Source organism: Pristiophorus japonicus, chromosome 1 (genome assembly GCF_044704955.1).
Source record: "Pristiophorus japonicus isolate sPriJap1 chromosome 1, sPriJap1.hap1, whole genome shotgun sequence".
Taxonomy (NCBI): domain Eukaryota; kingdom Metazoa; phylum Chordata; class Chondrichthyes; family Pristiophoridae; genus Pristiophorus; species Pristiophorus japonicus.
In genome coordinates, this window is record NC_091977.1 from 20,248,012 (window position 1) to 20,266,303 (window position 18,292).

Here is an 18,292-nt window from a genome sequence, read left to right on the forward strand (position 1 = left end):
CAAGAACGAGTCACCGGGCAGCGAGTGAAGCAGCAGCTGTGAGCCAGAAGCCGGCACAGCTGGGAAACCAGTAGAACCAGTTCAGAAGAGACGCAGCCGCAGCTCAAAAGGCAAATGATCTTTAGCAGCAGAGATGGGGAAACAGCCGGTAAGTCTTACAGTGTGACCCAGTCCAGTGCAGAAACCTCTCCTCAAACCCTCCATCCATCCTATAAGAACATGGCAAAAGATAAAGGCTCTTCATCCCAACATACATCTAATGTCTTCACTCTCCCCTTATTGCATTCAGCTGTATTTTGAATAACCTCATTATTTTTTTGCCACTATTGCCCAGTGATGATCTTTGAGCTCGGTGTCAAACGTTGTCTGATAACACTGCGGTGAAGTGCCTTGAGTTATTTTACTATGTTAAAGGCCCCGTATAACTGCAAGCTGTTGATGCCTCAGCGCAGCTCAAGCCAATGTTGGTATCAGCAGAACCTCCAGGTACTGAGATAAAACGCCCCATGAACTTTCCAGTCGATGCCTTTGAGATCACATCTGGAGGCCCTGCAGAGATGGGACAGTGCACCTGTAGGCACCCTGGACAATCCCAAACTGTCTACTCAAGACCAGTATGGCATTGTGCTCCCAGCCACCAGCAGGTTTAATCTTGTTGACATCTGTCCTTTGTTCTAGCCTTAATTCTGGCACCAAGCTCATGGTCTACAAGGCTGCAGTGATACCCGCCCTCTCGTATGGCACAAAGACGTGGACCATATACAGTAGACACCTCAAATCGCTGGAGAAATACCATCAACAATGTCTCCACAAGATCCTGCAAATCCCCTGGGAGGATAGACACACCAACATTAGCATCCTCGACCAAGCCAACATCCCCAGCATCGAAGCACTGACCACACTCGACCAGCTCCGTTGGGCAGACCACATTGTTCGCATGCCCGACACAAAACTCCCAAAGCATGCGCTCTACTCGGAACTCCTACATGGCAAGCGAGCCCCAGGTGGTCAGAGGAAACATTTTAAGGACACCCTCAAAGCCTCCTTGATAAAGTGCAATATCCCCACTGACTCCTGGGAATCCCCGGCCCAAGACCGTCCTAAGCAGACGAAGAGCATCCGGGAGGGTGCTGAGCACCTCAAGTCTCGTCGTCGAGAGCATGCAGAAATCAAGTGCAGGCAGCGAAAGGAACGTGCGGCAAACAGTCCCACCCACCCCTTCCCTCAACGACTGTCTGTCCCACCTGTGACAGAGACTGTAATTCCCATAGTGGATTGTTCAGCCACCTGAGAACTCACTTTTAATATGGAAGCAAGTCTTCCTCGATCTCGAGGGACTGCCTATGATGATGATGTTCTAGCTGTCTTGGGCTACTCACTGTTGATCTCCCGCCCAATATATACAACAGCTAATAGAGCTTAATGATGTTTCACAGAATCATACAGCACAGAATGAGGCCATTCGGCCCATCGTGCCTGTACCCGCTTTTTGATAGAGCTATCTGTAATGTATGCACCTGTGAGTATGCTCACAGATTTGTAGAGCTGTTGAGCAGGTTGGAAGGCCTCCTCGTAGGACTGCCCCTGGCCATGGCCAAGGGGGCCATCAGCCGGTCCAGGCTGCGGGCGGTCGAGGGAGTCGTTCAGCCCGACTGCCTGTCTCTCTTCTGCGGTTACATCCGAGCCAGGGTGTCCCTGGAGATGGAGCACGCGGTGTCCACCGGTACGCTCGCGGCCTTCCGCGAGATGTGGGCACCGGAGGGACTGGAGTGCATCATCACCCCCGGCAACCAAATTTTTATTTGAACCACGTAATGTCCAAAGTTTAATTTGTTTAATTGTGTCGGTTTTAGTACCCACCGCCCCCCCCTTTAACCAGGGGGCACTTGATTTATTTGAGTCACTTGATTTACAGGTGCAATTTAAAATAGTTGTAGAGCTGTTCAGTTGTGAGTGGCTTAACCAGTCATGTGATTTTCACAAGGCTCAATAAAACCCCAGCCAGTTGGGTCTAGGTCATCCACGTTGTGAGCCTAGTGGATGAACAGGTAATGTGTAGTGTGATTGTTAAACCTTTGCAAATAAACCAACTAGTTCTTAATAGCAATGTATTGCTATGAATTCTTTAGCAAAGGACACACAAAGCAAATACATTACACTATCCAATTAGTCGTACTCTCCCTGCTTTTTTCCCATAGCCCGGTAAATTTTTCCTTTTCAAGTCTATATCCAATTCTCTTTTGGAAGTTATTATTGAATCTACTTCCACCACCCGTAACAACTCGCTGCGTAAAAAAAATTCTCCTCATCTCCCCCCTGGTTCTTTAGCCAATTGTGTGAAATCTGAGTCCTCTGGTTACCCACTGCATCCATCAGTAGAGACAGTTTCTCCTTATTGACTCTATCGAAACTCCTCATCATTGTGAACACCTCTATCAGATCTCCCTTTAGCCTTCTCTGCTCTAAGAGCAATCCAAGCTTCTCTCTCTAGCCTCTCTACATAACTAAAGTTCCCCCGCCCCTGGTTTCATTGGTTTGTGCCTTAAGTGTCCATTGGTTTCCAAGCTGTACGTGCAATTTTCTGGTTCTCATTCATAGGAACAGGAGGAGGCCATTCAGCCGCTCGAGCCTGTTTCTCCATTCAATGAGATCATGGCTGACCTGCGACCTGACTCCATATACCCGCCTTTGGCCCATATCCCTTAATACCTTTGGTTAACAAAAAACTATCAACCTCCGATTTAAACTTAACAATTGATCTTGCATCAATTGTCATTTGTGGAAGGCAGTTCCAAACCTCTACCACCCTTTGTGTGTGGAAGTGTTTCCTAATTTCACTCCTGAAAGGTCTGGCTCTAATTTTTAGACTATACCCCCTAGTCCTAGATTCCCCAACCGGTAGAAATAGTCACTCTCTATCTACCCTATCGGTTCCCCTTAATATCCTGAAAACTTTGATCAGATTAGCTCTTAACTTTCTGAATTCCAGAGAATACAATCCTAATTTGTGTAATCTCTCCTCGTAATTTACCCGTGAAGTGCGGGTATCATTCTGGTAAACCTACGCTGCACTCCCTCCAAGGCCAATATATCCTTCATAAGGTGAGGCGCCTAGTTCTGCTCACAGCGCTGCAGGTGTGGTCTAACCAGGGCTTTGTACAGCTGCAGGATAACTTCTACCCGTTCCATTTTATTTTTTTAACACCATCGCGTAATTTCTTGCCCTATCCATCCAGTTTTACTTTTTCAAAAAGCTCCTGTGGTTCGTCGGGCCTCGAATATCCAAACTCCTCCCTCCCCCCCCCCCCCCATCGCCTCGTTAGCTCCAGCCACAGCACAGCCCTGCCTGCTGCAAGAACTCCTGATACAGGCATTCCAGTGAAACATGATCGCACCCGCCAAATATAGACCACTTCAGCAAGGGGCTCCACAGGCACACACGACAGATGTGAGTTGTGGCAGGCCACCGTCGGGAGCTTGATGTGGCCGATTCAAAGTTTCGATTAGTCGTCGGAGCACCCGGGGTACGGGGAGGGGGGGGCGGGGGGAAGAGGCGGGGGGAGTGTGGGCGTCTAGCGGAGAGAGAATCGCTGTCGGAACCGGATTTACCCGCTCGCATTACGGGACTTGAAGCTATTCCGTCCTTTCTCTCCTCCAGTTGCTGACGGTGCTTCGGAGCAACAGACAAGGTAAATGGTCTTTTAAATCTGACACTGTCGAAAAAACTGGCTTCACTTTAAAGCAGCTTACATGCGGGTCGCTGGCAGACCCTCCGAGCCGCAGAGCTCCTTGACTTCAAAAAAACCAAGGGCTCCCAGATACTGGCAGCTGACGCGGTCAGAGTTGTTGCAGCAAATCCTTTCATAAATGCTTAAACTGGTGTGAAAATGCCTGACACAGGTGCTTAAAAATAAACTCGATTCAAGGTGCAAGCGGGCAAGGAGAGCACATCGGCCCGCGGATTGTGCTCTCTGACATTTACTCTCTGCTTTCTCTGTCTTCCTCGAGTGGGAATTTGGTATGCGTTGCCTGAAAGGGCGGTGGGAGCAATTGAGACAGTAACGGATAGTAGCGGATAAATACTTGAAAAGGAAACGCAAAAATTTTGGGGGAAAGAGCAGGGAGGGGTGGGGCTGGGAGCGAGACTAACTGGACAGCTCTTTCAGAGAGATTCGGACAGGCACGCTGGGCCGAATGGCCTCCTTCTGTGCTATACTGTTCTGCGATTGATCACTTACGGCGCGTGCGATTGGTAGCTTTTCCTCCTTTCAGACGCCAGATTTCCCCCCACCCCCCACCCCCGTGGTTTGAATAAATTGCCACTTCATTGGCTCCGAGAGTTTGCTTGGTGAGTGGCGGGAAACCCTGCTGTCCGTAAAGATCCCAGATTCCCGATGTGCCCGGCCTGTGCTGAAACAGCTGATCCCATTTGGGGTGGAAGGAGCCAGCCACAATTAGCCTTTAGAGACTGTCATTTAGAAAGGGGAAGGGGAAGCGGGGGGGCAGAATAAAACCGCCAGGGTTCCTGCCGTTGATTGAACATAAAAACATAAGATTAAGGAGCAAGAGCAGGCCGTTCGACCACTCGAGCCTGCTCCGCCATTCAGTAAGATCATGGCTGATCTTCGACCTTAACTCCACCTTCTCGCATTGTCCCCATTTCCCTTGATTCCCTTAATATCCAAAAATCTATCGATCTCAGTCTTCAATATACTTAAAGACAGCCTCCGCAGCCCTCTGGGGTAGAGAATTCCACAGATTCGCAGCCCTCTGAGTGAAGAAGTTTCTCCTCATCTCAGTCCAAACTGGCCGACCCCTTATTGTGAGTCGGTGCCCCCTGGTTCTAGATTCCCCAGCCGGGGAAACATCTTCCCTGCATTGGTATTTAATGACTCCAATCCACCCCCCCACCCAGCTACCAAGTACAGGTGTGCGGACACCAGGTGAGGATAAGATTCCCCACAGCTGTGATGCCCCCTGTGGCTGGATGACTCGCTGACCCACACTTGATTACTTGGGCAAGGGTGCCAGAGGGCGACTGGCACTTACGGTTCAGCAAGCTTATAAGAATATAAGAAATAGGCCATTTGTAGGCCTGTAGAGTAGGCCATTTGACCCCTTGAGCCTGCTCCGCCATTTAATGTCATGGCTGATCTGATCATGGACTCAGCTCCACTTCCCTGCCCGCTCCCCATAACCCTTTACTCCCTTATCGCTCAAAAATCTGTCTATCTCCCTCTTAAATATATTCAATGACCCAGCCTTCACAGCTCTCTGGGGCAGAGAATTCCATAGATTTACAACCCTCAGAGCGAAGAAATTCCTCCTCAGCTCAGTTCTAACTGGGCGACCCCTTATTCTTAAACTATGCCCCCTAGTTCTAGATTTCCCCCAAGAGTGGAAATATCCTCTCTGCACCTACCTTTTCAAGCCCCCTAAGTATTTTACGTTTCAATAAGATGACCTCTCATTCTTCTAAACTCCAATGAGTAGAGGCCCAACCTACTCAAACCTATCTTCAGAAGTCAACCCCCTCATCTCTGGAATCAACCAAGTGAACCTTCTCTGAACAGCCTCCAGTGCAAGTATATCCCTCCTTAAATACAGAGACCAAAACTGTACGCAGTCCTCCAGGTGTGGTCTCACCAATACCCTGTACAGTTGTAGCAGGACTTCCCTACTTTTATGCTCATTCAACAGGGTAACTGGAATTCGCTTCAGTGGCCAGGGGTTCGGAAGCGAAACATTGGCCAGGGTTCTTCTCCTCGATCACTATCTAATGGCCCTTCTGGGAATTGCACGTATGCGGATATTCACCGAGGACAGGATCTGACTTGGCTGTGGGAGGTGGAGAGCAGAGAATCCCAAGGGTTGGGGCCTGGGCAGCTGGAAACAAAGGGAGAGAGAGACACACACAAGAACCGAGAGCCAGAACACTACATCGGATTACACCGGATATACGGCACAGAAACAGGCCATTCGGCCCAACCAATCCATGCTGGTGTTTATGCTCCACTCGAGCCTCCTCCCATCTTTCCTCATCTAAATCTATCAGCATAACCCTCTATTACCTTCTCCCTCATATGCTTGTCTAGCTCCCCTTAAATGCATCGATACTATTCGCCTCAACCACTCCCTGTGGTAGCAAGTTCCACATTCTCACCACTCTCTGGGTAAAGAAGTTTCTTCTGAATTCTGTTGTGTATGCAATAACTCAATAGACTGAATACTGTAAACTCTGAACAGGTACAAACCTGGCTCTACTTTATTATAGCCCAAAGTGATTACATTACAAGATGGCTAACCTTTTATATCTAGACCGCACACAGGTGCGCACAGCCCAATGATCTTCGACAGTGGCACCACCTGGTGGCAAGTAAATCCAAGCATACATACATGACAATATCCCCCTTTGAGATATTAGTAACATTACAAATTGAGACAGCCTGGGGCTTTCCGCTCCTGATTGAACATCTCAGTTCAACTCCAGCCTTGGGCGAGCATCCTGAATCTGTTATGACTGGGGGCTGGGTAGCCGATCTGATGGGAGTGACAATGACCACGACAGGGATTGAAAGTCCAGATTCATTGACCATGTCAGTGATTGAAAGTCCAGATTCATTGATGACAGTAGAGTCCTCTGATGACTGAGGGTAGGTTGGTTGTGTCTTCCTCAGACTGTTCCGGTTCATCCGTGTGCCGCAGCTTTATCTGATCGACATGTTTCCTGCATGTCTGCCCATTCTTGAGCTTAACGATAAACACTCTGTTACCCTCCTTGGCCGTAACAGTACCGCCAATCCATTTTGGATCTTGACCATAATTCAGTACATACACAGGATCATTGATAGAAATGCCGCATGACACAGTAGCGTGATCATGATACCCTTGCTGACTTTGATGTCTATATTCAACATGGTTATTCAAGTCAGGGTGAACAAGAGAGAGCCTGGTCTTAAGACCTCTCTTCATCAATAGTTCAGCAGGGAAGACACCGGTAAGCGTATGAGGTCTTGTCCTGTAATTAAGCAATATGTGTGACAAGCGAGTTTGCAGTGAACCTTGAGTTACACGTTTCATACTTTTCTTGATGGTTTGGACCGCACGCTCTGCTTGTCCATTGGATGCGAGTTTGAATGGTGCTGATCTCACATGTTTGATATCATTGAGTTTCATGAACTCTTGAAACTCCATACTGTTGAAACAAGATCTGTTGTCTCTTACAACAATGTCAGGCAGACCATGCTTAGCAAACATGACACGAAGGCTCTCAATGGTAGCTGTGGATGTACTGGATGACATAATTGTACACTCTATCCACTTGGATTAAGCATCTACCACAACTAAGAACATCTTTCCCAGGAAGGGACCTGCAAAGTCGATGTGAATCCTGGATCATGGTTTGGATGGCCCGACCACAGACTCAGTGGCGATTCCGCTGGTGCTTTACTAAGCTGCATGCAAATGTTGCATTAATGCACACATGATTCCAGATCAGAGTCAATTCTAGGCCACCAAATATGAGATCTGGCAATGGCTTTCATCATGACAATGCCAGGATGCATGCTATGTAGATCATGCACAAATTTCTCTCTGCCTTTCTTGGGCATAACAACTCGATTATCCCACAGTATACAATCTGATTGAATGGATAGTTCCTCTTTGCGACGTATGTAAGGTTTGGTCTCCTCACACATTTGCTTGGGTATGACAGACCAATCACCACTAAGGGTACAACATATCACAACCGATAATATTGGGTCCTGGCTGATCCAGGTCTTAACTTGTTGGGCCTTGACAGGGGTTCCTTCACTTTCAAAAGCATCCATGACTAACAGTAGGTCTGCAGGTTGTGGCATTTTCACCTCCAGTGTGGGCAACGGCAGACGGCTCAGTGCATCGGCATAATTCTCAGTGCGAGGTCTATGGCGAATGACATAATCATAGGCAGATAATGTCAGCACCCACCTCTGGATGCGGGATGATGCACTGGTATTTATACCTTTGTTTTCCGAAAACAATGAAATGAGTGGCTTGTGATCTATTTCCAGTTCAAATTGAAGATCAAACAGGTGCTGATGCATCTTTTTAACCCCATACACACAGGCTAGTGCTTCTTTCTCTATCATGCTGTAGGCTCTTTCCGCCTTTTTGAAGTATATGCAACAGAAAGGAAAGGGAGGCGGAGTGACATTGCTAGTTAAAGAGGAAATTAATGCAATAGTAAGGAGGGACATTAGCTTGGATGAGGTGGAATCGGAATGGGTGGAGCTGCGGAATACCAAAGGGCAGAAAACGCTAGTGGGAGTTGTGTACAGACCACCAAACAGTAGTAGTGAGGTTGGGGACAGCATCAAACAAGAAATAAGGGATGCGTGCAATAAAGGTACAGCAGTTATCATGGGTGACTTTAATCTACATAGTGATTGGGCTAACCAAACTGGTAGCAATGCGGTGGAGGAGGATTTCCTGGAGTGTATTAGGGATGGTTTTCTAGACCAGTATATCGAGGACCAACTAGAGAGCTGGCCATCTTAAACTGGGTGATGTGTAATGAGAAAGGACTGACATATCAAGAAAGACTGGCTCAACTGAGCTTGTATTCACTGGAGTTCAGAAGAATGAGAGGGGATCTCATAGAAACATTTAAAATTCTGACGGGTTTCGACAGGTTAGATGCAGAAAGAATGTTCCCAATGTTGGGGAAGTCCAGAACCAGGGGTCACAATCTAAGGATAAGGGGTAAGCCATTTAGGACCGAGATGAGGAGAAACCTCTTCACCCAGAGAGTGGTGAACCTGTGGAATTCTCTACCACAGGAAGTTGTTGAGGCCAATTCACTAAATATATTCAAAAAGGAGTTAGATGTAGTCCTTACTACTAGGGGGATCAAGGGGTATGGCGAGAAAGCAGGAATGGGGTACTGAAGTTGCATGTTCAGACATGAACTCATTGAATGGCGGTGCAGGCTCGAAGGGCCGAATGGCCTACTCCTGCACCTATTTTCTATGTTTCTATGACTAATTAGCAATCTTGTTGTGTGAGGCCCCTTGGAGAAGAGTGACCATAATATTGTAGAATTCTTTATTAAGATGGGGAGGGACAAAGTTAATTCAGAGACTAGGGTCCTGGACTTAAGGAAAGGTAACTTCGATGGTATGAGGCGTGAATTGGCTAGAATTGAGGGGCAAATGATACTTAAAGGGTTGACGGTGGATAGGCAATGGCAAACATTTAAAGATCACATGGATGAGCTTCAACAATTGTACATCCCTGTCTGGAGTAAAAATAAAACGGGGAAGGTGGATCAACCGTGGCTAACAAGGGAACTTAAGGATAGTGTTAAATCCAAGGAAGATGTATATAAATTGGCCAGAAAAAGCAGCAAACCTGAGGATTGGGAGAAATTTAGAACTCAGCAGAGGAGGGGAAAGGGTTTAATTAAGAGGGGGGAAATAGAGTACAAGAGGAAGCTTGCCGGGAACATAAAAACTGACTGCAAAAGCTTCTATAGATATGTGAAGAGAAAAAGATTAGTGAAGACAAACGTAGGTCCCTTGCAGTCGGATTCAGGTGAATTTATAATGGGGAACAAAGAAATGGCAGACCAATTGAACAAATACTTTGGTTCTGTCTTCATGAAGGAAGACACAAATAACCTTCCGGAAGTACTAGGGGACCAAGGGTCTCGTGAGAAGGAAGAACTGAAGGATATCCTTATTGGGCAGGAAATGGTGTTAGGGAAATTGATGGGATTGAAGGCCAATAAATACCCAGGGCCTGATAGTCTGCATCACAGAGTACTTAAGATAGTGGACTTAGAAATAGTGGATGAATTGGTGATCATTTTCCAACAGTCTAGCAACTCTGTATCAGTTCCTATGGACTGGAGGGTAGCTAATGTAACACCACTTTTTAAAAAGGGAGGGAGAGAGAAAGCGGGTAATTATAGACCGGTTAGCCTGACATCAGTAGTGGGGAAAATGTTGGAATCAATTATTAAAGATGAAATAGCAGTGCATTTGGAAAGCAGTGACAGGATCGGACCAAGTCAGCATGGATTTATGAAAGGGAAATCATGCTTGACAAATCTTCAGGAATTTTTTGAGGATGTAACTAGTAGAGTGGACAAGGGAGAACCAGTGGATGTGGTGTATTTGGACTTTCAAAAGGCTTTTGACAAGATCCCACACAAGAGATTGGTGTGCAAAATCAAAGCACATGGTATTGGGGTAATGTACTGACGTGGATAGAGAACTGGTTGGCAGACAGGAATCAGAGAGTCGGGATCAACGGGTCCTTTTCAGAATGGCAGACAGTGACTAGTGGAGTGCCGGTGGGCTCAGTGCTGGGACCCCAGCTCTTTACTATATACATTAATGATTTAGATGAAGGAATTGTGTGTAATATCTCCAAGTTTGCAGATGACACTAAACTGGGTGGCGGTGTGAGCTCTGAGGAGGACGCTAAGAGGCTGCAGGGTGACTTGGACAGGTTAGGTGAGTGGACAAATGCATGGCAGATGCAGTATAATGTGGATAAATGTGAGGTTATCCATTTTGGGGGCAAAAACACGAAGGCAGACTATTATCTGAATGGCGGCAGATTAGGAAAAGGGGAGTTACAATGAGACCTGGGTGTCATGGTTCATCAGCCATTGAAAGTTGGCATGCAGGTACAACAGGCGGTGAAGAAGGTAAATGGTATGTTGGCCTTCATAGCTAGGGGATTTGAGTACAAGAGCAGGGAAGTCTTATTACAGTTTACAGGGCCTTGGTGAGGCCTCACCTGGAATATTGTGTTCAGTTTTGGTCTCCTAATCTGAGGAAGGACATTCTTGCTATTGAGGGAGCACAGCGAAGGTTCACCAGACTGATTCCTGGGATGGTTGGACTGACATATGAGGGGATATTGGATCAACTGGGCCTTTATACATTGAAGTTTAGAAGGATGAGAGGGGATCTCATAGAAGCATATAAGATTCTGACGGGACTGTACAAGTTAAATGCGGGAAGAATGTTCCCGATGTTGGGGAAGTCCAGAACCAGGGGACACAGTCTTAGGATAAGGGGTAGGCCATTTAGGACTGAGATGAGGAGAAACCTCTTCACTCAGAGAGTTGTTAACCTGTGGAATTCCCTGCCGCAGAGAGTTATTGATGCCAGTTCATTGGATATATTCAAGAGGGAGTTAGATATGGCCCTTACAGCTCAGGGGATCATGGGGTATGGAGAGAAAGCAGGAAAGGGGTACTGAGGGAATGATCAGCCATGATCTTATTGAATGGTGGTGCAGGCTCGAAGGGCCAAATGGCCTACTGGCCTGCACCTATTTTCTATGTTTCTATTTTTCTATGTTGTAATTTGTCCGATTCATTAGCTTGTTGGAGCATGCAACCAACTCCATATGACAAGCATCACAGGCCAATACTAGACACTTACATGGATCATAATGTACCAGCAGCTTGTTAGAGCATCGCAGATTAGTAGCTTTCTCAAAAGCTCTATCTTGAGACGCACCCCAAACCCAGTTGTCGCCTTTTCTTAGCAGCATGTGCAGTGGCTCTAATAGGTCAGTCTAGGTCAGAAATTACTGAAGTAGTTGAATAGATGAAGAAACGAATGCAGCTCTGTCACATTCTGAGGCTTGGTTTTTTGATGGCCTTGGTTTTCGAGTCCGTAGGCCTGATACCGTCGGAGCAATATTCCTCCCCAGGAATTCGACTTCCTGTGCCATGAAGACGCACTTTGAGCATTTCAGTCTGAGTCCCACTTTGTCCAGATGATGTAGAACCTCTTCCAGGTTGTTCAGATGTTCGGCGGAGTCACGACCTGTGACCAGTATGTCATCTTGGAACACGACGGTTCTGGGGACTGTTGTGTGTGCAATAACTCAATCGGCTGAATGCTGTAAACTCCGAACAGGTACAAACCTGGCTCTAGTTTTTAGGGCCCAAAGTGATTACATTACAAGATAGCTGGCCTTTTGTACCTTGGCCGCGCACACGTGCACACAGCCCAATGACCTCTGACAGTGGCGCCACCTGGTGGCTTGTAAACCCAAGCATACATACATGACAGGGACGGACTTTAGTAACTTTCCTTGCTCCTCTGAAACATGGCTGCAGCCGAGCAAATTCCAAAAGAGCATCTATTGTAGATAAACAGTCCTTTATGAGTGTTGATGCACGTAAGTTTCTTCGACATGTCGACCAGCTCCTGTGTCAGGTAGGCTGACATCAGATCCAGTTTTGTGAACAACTTCCCTCTGGCTAGCATTGCAAACAGGTCATCAGCCTTCGGTAATGGGTATTGATCCAGTTTTGAAACTCGGTTGATCGTAACCTTGTAGTCTCCACAAATCCTGACAGTGCCATCACTTTTCAACACGAGAACAATGGGGCTGGCCTATTCGTTAAATTCGATCAGACGTATGATCCCTTCATGCTGGAGCCTGTTCAGTTCGATTTCGACCTTCTTCCTCATCATGTACGGAACTGTCCAAGCTTTATGATGGACGGGTCTTGAATCCGAGTCCACGTGGATCTGCACCTTCGCTCCGTGAAATTGCCGATGCCTGGTTCAAACAACAAGGGGAACTTGCTCAGCACTTGAGCACATGGAGTATCCTCCAACGATGACAACGTTTTGATCTCGTTCCAGTTCCATTTGATTTTTTCTAACCAGTTCCTGCCAAACATCGTTGGACCATTGCCTGGAACAATCCATAACGGTAAATCAAGAACCGCTCCATCATATGACACCTTGATTACTGCTCTGCCAATCACCGTTATGAGTTCTTTGGTGCACGTACGCAACTTGGCATCGACTGGAGTCAGCTTAGGCCTCACAGCCTTAGTCTCCCACAGCCTGTCGAATGTCCTCTGGCTCATTATTGATTGACTCGCACCTGTGTCCAATTCCATCAATACCGGCACACCATTGAATTTTACATTAATCATTATCGGTTGACTCTTTGTTAGGAACGAATACAATCCATACACTTCCTCCTCTGGTATCTCAGATTGCATATCCGGATCCCCGCTAGACTGGTCATTATCCTCCACGTGGTGTGTCGCAGCACGCTTGCTCAGTTGCGGACAAATGCGCTGGAGATGCCCCATTCTCTAACAGCCTTTACAAATATACAGTTTAAACTGACACTGATGATGCTGATGATTTCCCCCACAACGCCAACACGGTGATATCAGATTAATTCCCATTGGCGGACTTTGAGCAGCCACAGGTTTTACGTACGCAGTCGGGTAGGCACTGCCATATGCAGCTCTGCCAAATGACGATACTTTCTTGTTTACTGTACTTGCCAAGTTCCGATTTTTCAATTAATCTGCTTTAAGCTTTTGTCCATCGTCATGCATGATTGGACAATCGTTATGGCCTTGCTCAAATCCAGCATCTCTGCCGCCAATACCTTATGCAGGATCACCTCGTGGTTGATGTCGATTACAAAGAAGTCCCGCAGCATGTCTGCCAATGCAGTTTCGAACATACACGGTCCAGCTAGACGTTTTAGGTCAGCAACGAATTCCGATACATCCTGGCCCTCAGAACGAATGTGCGTATAGAATCAATATCTTGAGATGGTGATGCCTTCATCTGGTTTGAGGTGGTCACGTACCAGAGCACACAATGTTTGAAAGTCCTTGTCTGTTGGACTTAAGGATGAGAGGAGATTCTTTATGAGTCCATAGATTTTCGGACCGCAGACCGTGACGAGGATCGCCCGGCGCCAAACTGCGTCTGCCTCTTTCTCCATTTTGTTGGCCACGAAGTACTGTTTCAAGCGGGCTACAAAGTCTTCCCCCTCCACGAATCGTTCCAGAATTCCAATTGTGCTCATTTTTGCATTCGAAGGTTCTTGTTACCTCGTCACCAAATGTTGTGTATGCAATAACTCAATAGACTGAATACTGTAAACTCAGAGCAGGTACAAACCTGGCTCTGCTTTATTAGGGCCCAAAGTGATTACATTACAAGATAGCTGGCCTTTTATACCTGGGCCGCACACATGTGCACACAGCCCAGTGACCTCCGACATTGGTGCCACCTGGTGGCTAGTAAACCCAAGCATACATACATGACAAATTTCCTATTGGATTTCTTGGTGACTATCTTATATTGATGGCCTCTAGTTATGCTCTTCCCCACAAGCGGATCTCTGTATCCACGCTATCAAAACCTTTCATAATTTTAAAGATCTCTATTAGGGTCACCCTCAGCCTTCTTTTTTCAAGACCAGCCTGTTCATCTTTTCCTGATATGTATACCTTCACGTTTCTAGTATCATCCTGGTAAATTTTCTCTGCACCCTCCCCAGTGCCATTATATCCTTTTTATAATATGGTGACTAGAACTGTACTCCGAGTGTGGTCGAACTAAGGTTCGATACAGGTTTAGCATAACTTCCCTACTTTTCAATTCTATACTTCTAGAAATAAACCCTAGTGCCTGGTTTGTTTTTTAATGGCCTTGTTAACCTGTGTCGCAACTTTTAGTGGTTTGTGTATTTGTACTCCAAGATCCCTTTGTTCCTCTACCCCACTCAGACTCACACCCTCCAAGTAATAAGTCACCTCCTTATTCTTCCTACCAAAATGTAATACCTCACATTTATGTGTGTTGAAATTCATTTGCCAATTATATTCCCATTCAGCAAGTTTATTAACATCCTCCTGTAATTTGTTGCAGTCCTCCTCAGTTTTGACTATCGCCACTAATTTGGTGTCATCCGCAAATTTAGAAATTGTGTTTTTGACTCCAAAGTCTAAATCGATAATGTAAATTGTGAACAGCAGCGGTCCCAGTGCTGAACCTTGTGGAACACCACTACCCATATTCTGCTACTGTGAATAGCTACCTTTTACCCAGACTCTCTGCTTTCTATCTTGAAGCCAACTAGCTATCCTTTCTGCTACTTGTCCCCGACTCCGCATTCTGTGACCTTGTTCATCAGTTTATTATGGGGTACCTTATCAAAGGCCTTTTGAAAATTGGTGATAGGGGTGGTGGGCGGGGGGGGGGTGGTAATAGGGCCAGAGGCGGAGGGTACAGAGTAAGGAAGAGACAAGCTATGGAGGGATTTAAACGCAGGGACAAAAGTTATAAATTTGAAGGCGTGAGGAGACCGGGAGCCAATGTAGGTCAGTGAGGATGAGGGTGATGGGTGGACGGGACTTGATGTGAGATGGGATGTGGGCAGCAGAGCTTTGGATGAGCTGAGGTTTTGGGAGGCTAGAGAATGGGAGGCCAGCCAGAAGAACATAGGAATAGCCACTGAGGAGATGGTAGAGGCACAAATGATGGTTTCTGCAGCAGATGGGCTGAGGCAGGGGCGGAGGGAGAAGTAAGTGGTCTTTGTGACGGAGAGGATATGAGGGGGCAGCAGTTCACCTCGGGCTTGTTGGCTTCTTCGGCAGCACCCCATAAACCCACGACCTCCGCCACCTGGAAGGACAAGGTCAGCAGGCGCATGGGAACAGCATCACCTGCAAGTTCCTCTCCAAGTCACACACCATCCCGACTGGGAAATATAGCGGCTGTTCCTTCATCGTCGCTGGGTCAAAATCCTGGAACTCCCTCCCTAACAGCACTGTGGGAGCACCTTCACCACACGGGACTGCGGCGGTTCAAGATGGCGGCTCACCACCGCCTTCTCCAGGGCAATTAGGGATGGGCAATAAATGCCGGCCTTGCCAGTGACGCCCACATCCCATGAACAAATTTTTTAAAAAAGAACGGGGTTTCCAGGTTGTCCGGATCAGATATCGGATATTCCTGAAGTACAGCCGAGAAAGAATAGTAATGGATACTGTCCTCCAATTCACTGGCAAGAAGCTCAAAGTGATAAACTCTAAAGCAGTCGGGCTGTTTCATGGGTTTATGTGTTCCTACTGTACGTTATCAAGAACTCGACAATCCGTGACCTTACCAAGTGTGCACGCTGGTCAATGTTGATGCCAGATGGCAGTGTGAAGTCAGATCTATTTTCCGTGAGTGAGTAGCTCACCCAACATAAAAAAAAAAGATTAATACTGGCTGGCCAGCTAATTCCCACTTGCATCCGATGTTCTGCATGTGTATTTTAATGGAAGTAGCTGGCAGTGGTTTGGCAATCATAGAATCATAGAATGGATACAGCACATTGAGCCCGTGCCGGCTCTCTGCTGGAGCACCTCAGCTAGTCCCACTCCCCCCACCCTTTCACCATGGCCCTGCAATTTTTTTCCTTCTTATCCATTCCCTTTTGAAAGCCGCGATTGAGTCTGCCTCCGCCACCCTTTCTGACAGTGATATTCCAGATCCTCACCACTCGCTGCGTAAAAATAGTTTTTCCTCACGTCGCCTTTGGTTCTTTTGCCAATCACCTTGAATCTGTGTTCCCTGGTTCGCGATCCTTCTGCCAATGAGAACAGTTTCTTGATCTTAATATTCCAAATGGCATCACATGGATCCCAATCTAACTACCCACTAAGAGCTACACGCCAGGCCAACAGTGGAATGTGAGACAGTAAGCAAATGAAATCATTCAGCCATTACTGAAAGATTCAGTTAACGGTCTATTTGAGCCTGCATGTTCCTACTCTGTAGATAGGGAAACGATTTTGCTTCTTTCTGATTATAATTTATACAGACTGCAATCTATGTGGTAAAAAAGGTGCTCCCATGAGTTGATTGGGTGTTAGCCATGGTTCAGAAGGCTCACAGTCCCCCTCCAGAAACTTGATCACATATTCTAGGCTGGCACTCCAGTGCAGTTCCGAGGGAGCACTGCACTGTCGGAGGTGCAGACTTTCGGATGAGACGTTAAACCAAAGTCCAATCTGCCTTCTCCGGAGGACATAAAAGATCCCATGGCATTATTTCAAAGAGAGCAGGAGAATTCTCCCTGCTCCTTGAACAATATTTACCCCACAACCATTATCAGTCTAGATCATCTGCTCAAGCCAATATCCCTCAATCAACATCACTAAAAGAAAAACAGATTATCTGGTCATTGTTATATTGTCGTTTGTGGGAGCTTGCTGTGCCCAAATTGTTTGCCGCGTCTCCTACATTACAACAGTGCCTGCACTTCAAAAGTACTTCATTTTTTTCTTTACTTTCAAACTCCATTGAACGTAATAAATAGGAAATAGGAGCAGGAGTCGGCCATTTGGCCTGCCCTGCTCGGAGAGCAAAGGTTGACGGGAAGCTCAGATAGATGCTGGAGATGTCAATCAAACCACCACAGTACCGGTGGAAGGACAGTGCAACCTGGATCTGGGTAGTGCTTTCTAAAAGTTGCCAGGAACAGAAAGTCAAGGTAGTGATTCACTCAGTGACAGAACCTGTGACTGAATGGCAATGATAAGCTCGACCTGATCTGTACCACATTTTGGATGTCACCTTCAGCCTTGATCTTCAGGGATAGTGTCAGCTGCAGCTCAGTTGACAGCACTCTCACCTCTGATCAGATGTTTGTGGGTTCAAGTCCTGCTCCAGAGACTTCAGTAAAAAGGAAATCCAGGCTGCGCTCCAGTGCAGTGCCGAGGGAGTGCTGTAGTGTCGGAGATGCTGTCTTTCAGATGACACCTTAAACCGAGGCCCTGTCTGCTCTCTCAGGTGGACGTAAAAGATCCCGTGGCACTATTTTGAAAAAGAGCAGGGGATGTTATTCCGCATGGGCTCGTTTTTCCATGCACCTGAGAGTGCGGACGGGGCCTCGGTTTAACGTCACATCCAAAGGACGGCACCTCCGATAGTGCAGCACTGGGAGTGTAAGCCTAGGTTTTGTGCTGAGTGTTGACTCAATGGAGTTGGACTACAAAGAAAGAGATTTGGAGCTTCAAAGGAAAAAGAGCTGAATACCTAGGAGGAGCAAGTTGAGAAAATAGAGGAAGAAAAGGACGATTTTAATGAAGGGAGTGTTTGGAGGCTAGAGGTGAGATATAGGACTCTAACCTTCCTTAACGATCGTTGACAAATGCACTGCATATAAGAACATAAGAAAAATAAGCATGAAGAGGCCATTCAGCAAGATCATGGCTGATCTTCTACCTCAACTTCACTTCCTGCACTATCCCTATATCCCTTGATTCCCCTATTATCCAAAGATCTATCGATCTCTGCCTTGAGTATACTCAATCACTGAGCATCCACAGCCCACCAGGGTGGAGAGTTCACAACCCTTTGATTGAAGAAATTTCTCCTCATCTCTGTCCTAAATTGCCGACCCCTCATTCTGAGATGATTCACTCTAGTTCTAGGCTCCCCAGCCAGGGGAAACATCCTCC

General features: G+C 46.8%; 1 protein-coding gene across 4 annotated transcripts in view; it reads left to right on the top strand.

The window, feature by feature from the left end:
• The first annotated feature begins 3,545 nt into the window (after positions 1-3,545).
• The window catches only part of palld (palladin, cytoskeletal associated protein), a 508,296-nt gene continuing 493,549 nt past the window's right edge, over positions 3,546-18,292 (top strand). For all 4 annotated transcript variants that reach the window (XM_070877935.1, XM_070877956.1, XM_070877941.1 and 1 more), the window contains exon 1: positions 3,546-3,689. The gene's annotated coding sequence lies outside the window, so the exon portion shown is untranslated. The remainder of the gene's footprint in view (positions 3,690-18,292) is intronic.